Source organism: Euprymna scolopes, chromosome 20, assembly GCF_053919585.1.
Source record: "Euprymna scolopes isolate OS-2025 chromosome 20, ASM5391958v1, whole genome shotgun sequence".
NCBI classification, from domain to species: domain Eukaryota; kingdom Metazoa; phylum Mollusca; class Cephalopoda; order Sepiida; family Sepiolidae; genus Euprymna; species Euprymna scolopes.
The window spans coordinates 58,752,318-58,765,496 of record NC_136501.1 but is presented as its reverse complement, the minus strand read 5'-3'; positions in this window follow the sequence as shown (position 1 = coordinate 58,765,496).

Here is a 13,179-nt window from a genome sequence, read left to right as displayed (position 1 = left end):
CTAAATTCAAAAGTGGTATGTGGAAGGCTTCAACAAATCCCTCTAAGCAAAAGTGAGATTACGTATGAACATCCTGAAAAATTTATTGAACAAGGAAAACAAAAATTCTTTCAGATATTAGAGTTTCACATGAATTTAACTTAAGACATGACCCGACTTTCTGAGCAAAATGCCCAGAAAAATGACCTAAAATACTAGAGTGATTTAGGTAATTTTTCTGGGCATTTTGAGGAGAGAGGCTAATATTTTACTTTTCAAAATGATTAAGTGTGATTTTACTATCGTTCCAGTCAGGCCCGGGGACGGGGGGGGTTATTGGTAAAAAATTAAATTTAAAGAAAAAAACTGATCTCCCACTCTCTTTTCTAAAATAATTTTTTCTGATTTTTAAAATTTTTTATGTTAAGTTTTTTTTTTTTTTAGAATGTTCAGTCACACATGATCACCTAAAAAGTAAAAACTCATTTTGGAAGGCAATTATTTAGTTGCGAGTGTCATTACGGTGCCCGGAAAAATGGTCCACGGAAAATTCGTCTATGGAAAACTCGTCCACAGAAAACTCGTCTACGGAAAACTTGTCAATTTTTGCTAGGTAGAAAACTGGCCCATTATTAAATCAATATCGATTGAAAACACATTTTATGACCGTTCTTGCAAGAGGTATTGTTTTTTAAAAAAAAAGTAAATACACCATAGTATTTTTAAAAAATATTTTTACTTGTTTTGTGTTGTTTTAAAAAAGATAAAATCCATTGATCGAAGTGTTCGTTTTCTTCCTAGCTTGCTAAGTTCCCGGTGGTTTAACTTATTTTAAAGCGTTCATTCAGTTCAAAAAAACAAGTAGCGTCGAGTGTTACGTGAGAACAAGAAAAAATGTCCGACGTGAGAGGATCACATTTTGGGAGTTTCGATGATAGCATAAAAATAGAAGAGTTTTCATTACTATACACAGAGGTACGAAAAAGTTATCAAAAAAAATGTTATCAAAGGTAAGATAAGTTACTTTTGTGCCTAACTGGATAAGTTTTTATTGTTGTTTTTTATGTAAAATGTTTCTTACGTTCGAAAAATGAGAAATGTTGAACGCTGCTGGAGAACAAGAAAAGATGGCTTCGATATTTTTGAAGGCACTTCAAAAAAAAATTTTTTTATGATAATAGAAACCCACTTAATAAATGTTACTGTGAGACTTTATGGCAATTTTACCACAATATTGTTTTTAAACGTTTTTTAATCCATGCGTATAGTAAAAGAAACCCATACAAAAACAATTTTTAAAAAGTCCATAGATGTCGGCCTGCTGTTATGAATTTCGAATAGGGACATGTGAGCGATTAAAGCGAAAGTAGAAATCAAGAGAACCAAAAATATTATAGGGAGTGTAGGCTCTTTTTTGAACTGAATAAACACTTTAAAATAAGTAAAACCACTAAAAACATATCCAGTAAAGTGAAAAACAAACACTTCAAAAAGTCGATTTTATATTTTATAAAACAAGTAAATAAATAAAAAAAATATTTGTTAATATTATATGGGTGTAGTCTTTCCTAAAAACAATATCCCTTCCAAGAATGGTCATAAAATGTGTTTTCAAACGGTATCTTTTTAATAATGAACCAGTTTTCCCACCATACAAAAAGGGGGATTTTTTTTTCTAAATTCGTTATAACTTATGTATCATTCATTTTAGTTATCTTCTGAGTAAGACTGATTTAGACACAACGTTGATTTATAATGTACGGACTCCAGCTCTCCAAGGACGGTCATTTTAAATTAGGGTAAAAATAAAAATTGCCTCAATCTAGAAGGATTTCTTTTCCACTGACCGAAGACAGAAAAAATAAAGTGTAGCATTAGAACAAGTACTACACGTTGAATTATTTATTTGCTAAAAAATATAACACAGAAAAAGGTCATTAAAAATGTAGGAAAGTGGGGATCGTTGGTTATCCTCTATCTTACACTATCAATATTATTCTTAGCTAGAATCATTTCACTCACCACAATACCACGTTTACACCTATTCAAAATAGTGTCGATATGTTGAATAAATATATAAATATATTATAATATATATATATACACACACACACACACACATATATATATGTATATATATATGTATATATATATATATATATATATATATATAAAGGTGAACGTCTGTGTGTGTGTGTGTGTGTGTGTGTGTGTGTGTGTGTGTGTGTGTGCGCGCGCGCGCGTGTGGTCACGAATAGGCCTCTATATGATTGAATATTTTTAAAAAGACTGGTTACATATAATGATAGAAGATGTATCGAGGATCAGGAATGGCTATGTTTCATCTGGAAGAACGGTGGTTTATAAAAATTGTGGGGTCTGCGTTCGCGCCTGGCCCCCAAAGTATGGAAATAAAAAATAAAAATAAAAACGTTTACAAGGGTTTTTGATATAGATGTACATAAGAATACTTTGATAAGTATGTTTCGATCTAATTAGGGATGGTATAATAAAATTGTGGGGTCTGCGTTCGCACCTGTACTCCATGGAAATATGGCACAAACTTTAACAAAGACTTTTCATATCTATTTGCGTAGGTATACTTTGGTAATTTTGTTTCAGTTTGAATAAATATGGTATAATAAAATTATTGGGTGTTCGTTCGCGTCTGACCGCCATAGAATGTAAATATGTCACAAAGTTTAACTAGGTTTTTTAAAAGGGGTGAGGGTTCACGATAACACCTTTACTTTAATCTTAATTCAGGTTAGCTTTTATTTATTTTTATAGCTGAATCATATTGTATCGAATAAATTCACCTCATAAATTCACGTTCTTATTAAAGTGAAAGCCAAAAAAAGAAGTCGGAAATTTAGACAATTCTCGACACAAATTTTGCATAACACTATTTTTTCCTTCTCCACTTGCACGTGGTACTTATTCGAAAATAGATCAATAGATAAATAATAAAAAATAAGAACGTTACTTGTTATCATGTCAAAAGAAGGGGAAAAAATCCTGCTCAGGTGATTACGTGTCTTTTTAAAAACATTACTAACCTTTTTATTTTTATTTATATATCTGTTTAAGCTTTTTTTTGTGTGAGTGTACTAGAATGAATTCAGTTGATTACAACCCTTTCTGCATGTTCTTTATATTACAATAGTACAACCCTGAATCTGACGGTGCAATACTACACCGTTCAATACTGTAAAACTGAAACAAAGCTGTTCTGCTTGAAAAGGGTGCCATTTTCTTCTTATTCATATTTATATCGATACTTTGCTTTAAAAAACTAAAGTAATTACGTGTTTACTTTTTTAATATCCCATTTTGTTGTTTCGAATTATTTTACTAAAGTAAGTAAAGCTTCATTATTTTTCAAAACTGTTTTTGTTTCTTTGTTTTTCGATATTCCGTCGATATTATTTAGTAAGAGTGTTTAGCAGAAAAGCCAACAAACGACTACCCGAAAAAATAAATATACAAGAACTAAATGTTACCATAGTCAATCAAAGTTCAGTTCATGTTTATTTTTTTTAATAGTTTTTAATGCTCTTTAGTTGAAATAATTTCAGCGAACCGAAATTAAAACGAAATTTGAGGCGATAACTACTTAAATGAATTCTTATACAAACTACACATGCCATAATCGAATATTCGTCAAGCACAAAATAACGGAAAACATTAAAACATGTTCATAAATATTCCTTACGTTGACGGAACTCTCTTAAATTGTTAACACAGGATGCTCAGGTGCCCCTCCTTCAAATTGAAAACGAGGTTCTCCATTTCAAAGTCACTGCCATTTTGATTCACCGGTTCGTGAATTAATTTTTTTTTTTTTACAAACTACTTAAAAATACAAACCAATGAACTTTTCCACCATAAAAGTAACTTTTATTGACTATGGTAACATTTATTTCTAGTATATTTATATTATAATATATATAACATTTTCTCTTTATAAGGAAACATCATTTTGTTGGTCATGCTCGGCTACGAATGGAACCAAAGTTGATATAAAAAATATATTTTCGCGAAAATCATCTTTACTTTCATCATATTTTGCTTAGGGTAAAATTTTTGAGTATCAAAACCTATCTCTTTATAGCCCCCTCCTTCTTAAAACCTATCATACTTTCATCAATCACAGTCCATTTTCTGTAGGCTGTTTTTAAACCCAGTCAACGACGGGTACTTTTGCTAGTATATATATAATATAAAGCTGAACGTCTGTCTGTGTGTGTGTATCTGGTCACGAATAGGCTCCTATATGGTTGACTATTATAGAAAACTGATCACATATAATGATAGAAGATGTATCGAGACACAGGAATGAGTATGTTTGATCTCGCATAATGATGAGTCATTAAAATTGTGGGGTCTGCCTACGCGCCTGGTCCACAAAGTATGGAAATAAAAACATTTTAAATAAAAAAAACGTTTACAAGTGTTTTTGATATAGATGGTCATAATAATACTTTGATAAGTATGTTTTAACTTAAATAGGGATGGTATAATAAAATTGTGGGGTCTGCGTTCGTGCCTGGCCTCCATAGAATGGAAATAAGTACAAACTTTAATAAATACTTTTCATATCTATCTGCGTAAGTATACTTTGATAATTATGTTTCAGTTTGAAGAAATATGGTATAATAAAATTATGAGGTGTTACTTCGCGCCTGACCTCGATAGTTTAACAAGTTTTTTTTTTTTTAATATAGATTCAAAGAATATTGTGATAAGTGTTTCAGTGTGAACAGGTATGTTATAATAAATTATGGGGTTTATCTATTTTATTTTTACTTTCATCATATTTTGCTTTGGTTTGGATAACCCCAAATTCGAAGCTATCTCTTTACAACCCTTCCTTTTCATAACCTATCTTACTTTCATAAATCAGAGTCCATTTTCTGTAGGTTGTTTTTGAACCCAGTCAACGACGGGTACTTTTGCTAGTGCTAGTATATATATATATATATATTATATTATATTATATTATATATATATATATATATATATTATATTATATTTTTAATCAAAAGAGTTCTATAATATGGCTAAAAATATCAATAAGTTGTCTGCGAATAATAAATTTATTCAGTGTTCGAAGTCCAATCCACTAAAATTCATATAAAAATCTCTATCTCTCCACCTTCTAAAATTTTCCGGTATCTCTACTGACATTGTTATAAGTGCACCCCTATAATATTTATTTTAAATTATAAAAAAGTGATGATTTATTTATGGGTTCATAATGTGTATTTTGGGTGCTCTGAAAACTCGTCCATTTTTCCTAGGTAGGAAAACTGGTCCATTATTGAATGAATATCGATTAAAAAGCACATTTTATAACCGTTCCTGTAGTAGATATTGTTTTTAAAGGCGACTTCGCATCCCTATAATATTTATTTTAAATGATTGTTACTTGTTTACTCTTTGTAAAAAAAAAACTTGATCACGGAGAGTCAAGACACGAAAAACAAAACCATATATATATTTTTTTTAATCTTTAGTTTTAACACTTTTTGTGTTATTACGAAACAAACAAAAACGAAAGAAAGAAAACGCTTATGTTTTACCAAAGAAAGCAAATATTTTATTCAGAAGAATTAATTTAGTTTAAAACAATTCTTGTGTTATTACTAAACAAAAAATAAAACACTTCTTATATCATCAAATATTAAGTTATAATATAAAATAATTTATTAAATTATTATGTTAGTGTTCGAAGTAAATTAAATATTTTGTAATAAAATATTTGTTTTATTATTTGGCTAGCGAGTGTACCTGGTGTTGCGCGGGTGTGTCGAGTAAAAAAAGTCGGTATTTTTTACCACCTGCCTCAGCGTAGTATAAACAACCCCAACCACCCCATGCAAAGAATGGCTTTTGAAATAATCCCCGCAACCTCCCCGTGTTAATAACGGCTTTCGAGGTTGGGGGTATTTATTCCGAAAGCTATCCCAAACGTTTTTCTCTCAACTTCCCCTGGGCTATGTTCATGTTCCGTTCATTCTCCTCTAGGATCCTCCGACCACTCCGTCGTATCAGTTAAGATAAAAATGATAAAACGTCTCCAGACGTACCCCTCCACCGTACTGTATACCGATACTCTATGGCTGACTGGGATAGCTTCTGTACATTCATATCTGATTTACATCTGCATTTCATGTTTAAAAAGGATATGTCCTCTATAGTATCAGATCTGACCGAATAGTTAATTGTAGGCATAGACCGATTCATACCATATGAAAAATTCCAACAAAAACCTTACAGCCATCCATGGTTCTCCCCAGAATGTGCTGCTGCTATCGCGCACAGAAATCACTTTTTCCATAACTACCAACGTAATAGATGCACTGAGACTAAAGCTGTTCCAGGAACACCAGCAACCACTGTAAAAGAGTAATAAAAAATGCAAGAGAGCTATATGCTAAGGCTGTTAAATCCAAAGTAGCTGATCAGCGGCTTAGTTCCCACCAGTTTTGGCAAATATCAAACAGGATCATGAACAGAAGTGTGCGTTCTATCTCAACCATCGTCAATGGACCAGAGGTAATCTCGTCAGCATCAGACAAGGCCAAACTATTTGCAAAGAACTTTGCAGCTAATTCTACCCTATGCGACCAAGGCCATCAACTCCCCATATTTCCTCCTATAACACAGAACACGCTAGGTAACATACAAATATCTGTGCATGAGGTCGCCAAGCTAATCAAGAACCTTGATTCCAGTAAAGCAACTGGCCCTGACGGCATCCCAATTATAGTGTTAAAAAAGCTTCAACCAGAACTTGCTCCCATACTTACGAAACTGTTTAAGCTTTGCCTTAAGGAGAAGTGCTTTCCGACACCCTGGAAAACCTCATTAGTATGCCCTGTATTTAAGAATTCAGTACAGATCAATAAGTCTCCTGTGTGTTATGAGTAAGTTGCTGGAATCCATATTAAATAGAGAAATAGCTAACCACCTCAGCAGAAACAACCTTCTTAGTGACATACAATATGGTTTCCGTTCTGCAAAATCTACCGCAGATGTGCTAACGGTTATATCTCACAGGATTAGTGAATTTCTTGACAAAGGCTTCCTTTCTAGGGCAATTGCTCGACATATTAAAGGCCTTCGACAAGGTATGGCATAGGGGCCTACTTCACAAGATTTCCAGCTACGGTATAACTGGAAATGTTTTCTCAATCATTAAATCATTTCTCTCCGAAAGGCTCATAAGAATAGTGGTCGATGGACAAAAATCAGAGGCCTGCAGCATTAATGCTGGAGTCCCTCAAGTGTCAATCTTGGTCCCAACCCTCTTCCTTATCTACATCAATGATCTCCCTAAACACATACTTAAATCATTCGTTGACATCTATGCTGATTACACGGCCATCTACGGCAACACATCAAAGGCTGTAAATGACAAAGTTCTCTCTGATACTCTCTCCTCTGATCTTGAGCGCGTGGTTCAGTGGGCGAAGGCGTGGCTGGTTACCTTTAATGTATCTAAAACCAAACTCCTATCTTTACATCATCAACGCTCTGATCCCCATCTGGCATCAATTGAAATGGATGGCTCTCGTCTAGGAGAATCCCCATGTTTTGACAAGCTTCTGGGTTGATCTTCACTCCTTATCTGAAATGGAACACGTACATCAAGTCTGTTGCCAAGGTCGCTGGAAAGATGGTGGGATCCTTCTACCGCTCCAGAAGATATCTCACTACTGATGCAATTCTCTATCTATATAAAAGCCAAGTACGTCCAAGGATGGAATACTGCTGTCATATCTGGGCAGGAGCTGCTAAAAACAGCATATCTTGCCTTGACAGAGTACAAAATAGATTTCGTGGCTTAGTGGGGGATGCCCTTTTCTCTACCCTGCAACCTCTCTCCCACAGAAGAGACGTTGCGAGCCTATCCTTGTTTTATCGTTATTTCCATGGCAAGTGCTTGTCTGAACTCCAATCCCTGGTCCCCCCTCGCCAATCTTTCACGAAAAACACCCGTCTAGCTGAATCCACTGTGAAAAATTTCCCCCACTCTTTATCTGTGCCTAAATCCAAACGTAGATTCCATGAACAAAGCTTCTTTCCTAGAACTACACGCCTGTGGAACGCTGTTCCGTCTGCCTGCTTCCCACCGGACTACAACTTGGATGTGTTCAAGTCCAACGTTAACAATTTCTAATAATTTAAATGAAACATTTTTTCAGTTAAAGCAACTTTGATGTGTCAAACAACAAATTAATAATTCAAATGTTTTTTTGACTGAGAAACACCACCTAGCGACAGTTTAATGAAACGCACCAAGAAAAGGTGGTCGCCGTTCGCATACTGCAGAAGTGTCTAATATTGTTTCTTGAACACAAAAAGTGTTAAAACTAAATTAAATTATTTTTCGAAATAAAATATTTTTTTATTATTATGATAATACAAGAAGTGTTAAAAACTAAAGTAATAATTTTAAATAAATATATGGTTTCGTTTTTCTTTTCTTCCGTTCGGTTTTGTTACATAATGAACCGTATCCACTTCCGGTAGCTTGATATTTTTCCGAGCAGTGATCTTGAACATTACCTAAAAATATATACAAATTTATTTTCTTGCAAGAAAATAGCACAATCTCATGTCATGTTTCAAAGTACAGCAATTCCTTTGGTATCGCAGAAACACTAGAAGATGACCTCCGATCTGTAGTTGAATGGGGACAAACTTGGACGGTCACATTCAATGCTGCCAAGACTAAACTTGTTTCCTTCAATAATTACAAGAAACCTTCTCTACCACCAATAGCAATGGCCAAAGATTCTTTATCTGAAAGTACATCTTTTAAACTCCTCGGCCTAACGTTCACAGGAAACATGAGTTGGAAAAATTACATTGAGAGTATTGCCAGGACCGTGATAGAAAGCTACTAACGTCCGAAAGTATCCTGTACCTCTATAAGGCCACCATTCGCCCATGAATGGAGTATTGTTGTCATATTTGGGCTGGTGCATCTGCTACTAGTCTCTCGCTCCTGGACAAGGTACAAAAGAGAGTCGCCAAACTAAATGGTCCTGAACTGACATCTAAGCTTCAGCCTCTGTCCCATCGATGAAATGTTGCATCCTTCTGCCTGTTCTACAAGTACTTTAACGATAAATGCTCTGACGAACTGCAAGCACTTGTATCCGACAAGCAGCTAAACCCCTCCCATTCACAGTAGAGATCCCTAGATGTAAGAGAGCCTTCTACTCCAGTAGTTTCTTCCCCAGAACCGCTAGACTTTGGAACTCCCTTCCGGGACCCTGCTTAACGTGAACCAACATCCTGCTGCCCAACTCCCTACATAGTACCCTGGTAGCTTATATCCCTGATAGTAGCCATCTACATAAAGCGGCGATATGCTTTGTTTTTGTTTTTTTGTTTTTTTTTTTTTTACACAGTGATCACCACTTATCAAGGCCCGGAAGCCACTCAGGGATAAGGGTTAGGTTTGGGGTGAAAATGTTATAAAAAAATAATTTAAAAATCTTTCAAAAACAATAAAGTAAACTAAATTGATCATCAAAAGAGTACATAATAATACAATTAATATATTCTATATATTCTAGTTTTGGCTTCAGATAGGCAGATACTAAATCTGTTGGCAAATCTGGAAGTCCCTTTCCTGCTGTGATGGGGTTCAAAACCGCCTTCGAAAGTCCTCTTTTCTGTCTTACTTCTTTTTCACAAGGCATATAGGGAGTCTATGATCTTTTGTTAATTTCATTACAGGTGCTCGACTGAGTTTCTCTTTATGCTCCCTCTGTAGGACATTCGCAGAAAACACTTATCTAGCTACAACAACTGCTAAGAAATCCCCTTATGTGTGTGTACCTAAAAGTAAACGTAAATTTCATGAGCAAAGTTTCTTTCCCAGATATGCCTGTTGGCTGTACAAAGTACCGCGGGGCTGTTGCGCAGTTGACTATAACGTAGCCGTTTTCAAGTCTTACTGCAACGTTACCCAACACGTTGTAACCCCCGTCGCAACGGAGACAAAGAATAGGAAATAACATTAACTCGCCTGTTTTTGTTGTACAATAACATTTATTTCCTCGTTCGCTTGTTACCGCTGTGACATCCCTCCGGTGATCGTTTTCTCGAACGTGCTCTCAAACATCATCCACACCTCTAATATGACTTCGAACGTTACTCACCTCTGTAACGTGCTATTACTCCTTTTTATAGTCTTTTTCTTTGCATGTGACGTCATTTCGTATGCATTTGCATACGCGCGTCCGCGCTCTGTTATATAACATGAACAAGTTTCTGTTAAATAAACAAACACTAACCAAGTTTCACGATTACCGCTAATAACTATGTTGTCTCACTGACTAATTAACACTTATTAACGCTTGTCCTGCTTCACTAGAGAACAAATAATATATCAGTTTATTTATGGCGGACTATTTTTCTCATTTTTTTAGTCGTTGTTTCACGACGTTTCGGCCAACAATTCCTCTGGCCTTCGTCAGGTAGTAACCGCGACGTGATAGGAACTCCGAATTGCCTAACTGCATTCTCAGCAATTACTGTCATCCATAGTTGTTGTCGTCTCACCACGTTTTTGGCCAAGTAAGCCTCTGGCCGGTTTTGGGTAGGATTGAAACCGCTATCTTAAGACAATTCCAACCTGGAATCGACTCTATCGACTGCGCCACGGACCCCGAAAGGCGATCCCTGTTAGATGTTTTGGTCTTATAAATTCATTATCCGATCTTCCATGGTCGGGTCCGTACCGAATGGTATATATATTATTTAATTGACGAAGGCCAGAGAAATAGTTGGCCGAAACGTCGTGAACCAACGAATAAGAAAGATGAGGATAATAGTTCGCAATAAATAAATTAATAAAATAATACTCATCTCAATAATGCATTCCAATTAAAATAATATCTAAAAAAAATAATATAGCTTAAACAAAAACCCAGATAAAACTATTAGTTAACATGATAGTACCTATTTACTATGCCTCCCCACGGGACAGAGTTAGACACCAGGGTCGTTTTTTAACGTGGAGAAAAGGTACAAAAATAAAAAAAATTGTCGCAGTCGTGAAGGACTGATCCTCCACCGAAAGAGAACAAGAAATGGAAGTGCAGCATCTGAAGAACAGATGGTATTTATTTGCTCCCCCACTGAGCAAATTAGGCACAAGGCCGTTTTTAATGTGAGGTAAAAACCAGCTCCCCTAAAAGTAGGCAAAAAGGGGGCACTCTGATTACCAAAAATAATAATTGTCCCAGTATAGAGGGTTTCCCCTCCATTGACTGGTACAAATTATCTTAAGTGCAGCATCTACTACAGATACTACACTTTGATCTTGACCAAAAGGCCAAATTAACATGATAGTATGTAAGAAACATTAGAGAAGAAGAAGAAGAAGAAGAAGATAGAGAGAGAGAAAGAGAGAGAGATGGTCTATTTTTGTCGCTTCTGTAAAAAAAAATATAATGCTTCGCATTTGACGATGTTTAGCGTTCCTTCTTTTCCGAATGGTTGAAGCGATGTCAGTTTGTGTCGAGTGCTTAAGAAATATGAAGCCGTTTGGAAAATTAACAACGGTTAGCAAAGAACACCTCATTTAGTGAAAAGTAGATAAACATAGACTAAAGGCGGCATGTGCCAATCATGTTTCTATGGAGCAAAGCGATATGTGGGGAAATAGAGATGGGTATAGATGGAAACGGGGGGTAGTAAAATCAGATACAAAATTCAAGCAAAAAAAGAAAGTCCAAATAGACAATTACACATACACACACGCACGCACACACACACACACATACACACACACACACACACACACACACACACATATATATATATATATATATATATATATATATATATATATATATATATATATATATATCACCACATATAGATGAGTACTGGTACAATTTGTGGCCCATGCTGGAACCGACTTTTATCAACATCTTGCGGCAGTTTATGTAAACAGCCAAAAGATGACCAAGCGCTTAGCCAATCAGATTGCAGCAGACGAGAGTTTGCAATTGCTAAAAGAGTAAATTGTAACATTCATTAAATTACGACAATAGATTAAAGCGATAATGAATTACAGCGTTTTAGGATACACCATTCTGCCGCTAGAATTGTAACAGAACGCGAACGCGAGTATGCAAATGTGGAACCGTGTCGAAATGACGTCACGCTAGGGAAAAATACTATAAAAAAGAACTTGCGCACAGGTAGTAGATCACGTTCGAGAGCCCGTCTGAGAGCACGTGTGAAACGATGTTCGAGAAGACAAAGTTCAGAGACAAGGAGCACGATCATTTTTTTTTTATTCGGGAAAGTACCTAGAAATGCCGTTGTTACAAAAAAGAGTTCAGTTATTATTATATTCCTTGCGAAAACTAAGCTACAATTGTGTCTACGTGTTAACGCATAATGACTATGGATAAAAATTTAGAATGACAAAATATGTAAAAAAGAATTTTTTCCCACAACTCTAGCATCTATACTTGAAAACAAAGTAAATAAAACTGCTTGTTCTTTGTTAATTTTTTTTCGCCCTAATCTTAAACTAACCCTAATATATCCGGTTATACTTAGAGGTTGTAAATATATGAATTCAACAAATTAATTTATCAAAACAATGTAAAAAAAAATGCTTTTTCTTTCACCCTAATTTTAAACTAACCCTAACCCAGTTTTGTTTAGAGGCTGTAACTGTATGAATACAATAAATCAATTTACGGGAGCAAAAAAATAAAAATACAATAAATAAAATAATGATAACAATAATAACAATAACAACAATAATAATAATAACAACAACAATAACAATAATAAAAATAATAATAATAATAATAATAATAATAATAATAATAATAATAATAATAATTAAACTAACCTCATTCTTCACGTCAAAAATCTTTCTTGTAAACATAAATATAACATATTAATATATTTTCTTCCTGAAAAAAAAAATTTTCATAAAATTCAACATACGTTCACAGTTTTTTTTTGTTTTGTTTGTTTTTTTAAATTTTATGTTTCCGGAAACTGTTCTTAATTTTCCAAACGGCTTCATAAAGAGGCGATGTGAGACTGTCTCTGTTTTATCGCTATTTTCATAGCAAGTGCTCTTCTGAACTCCAAGGGATGCCGACTTTTAGCATCGGTCAGAAACTCTACCAATTCCCACAA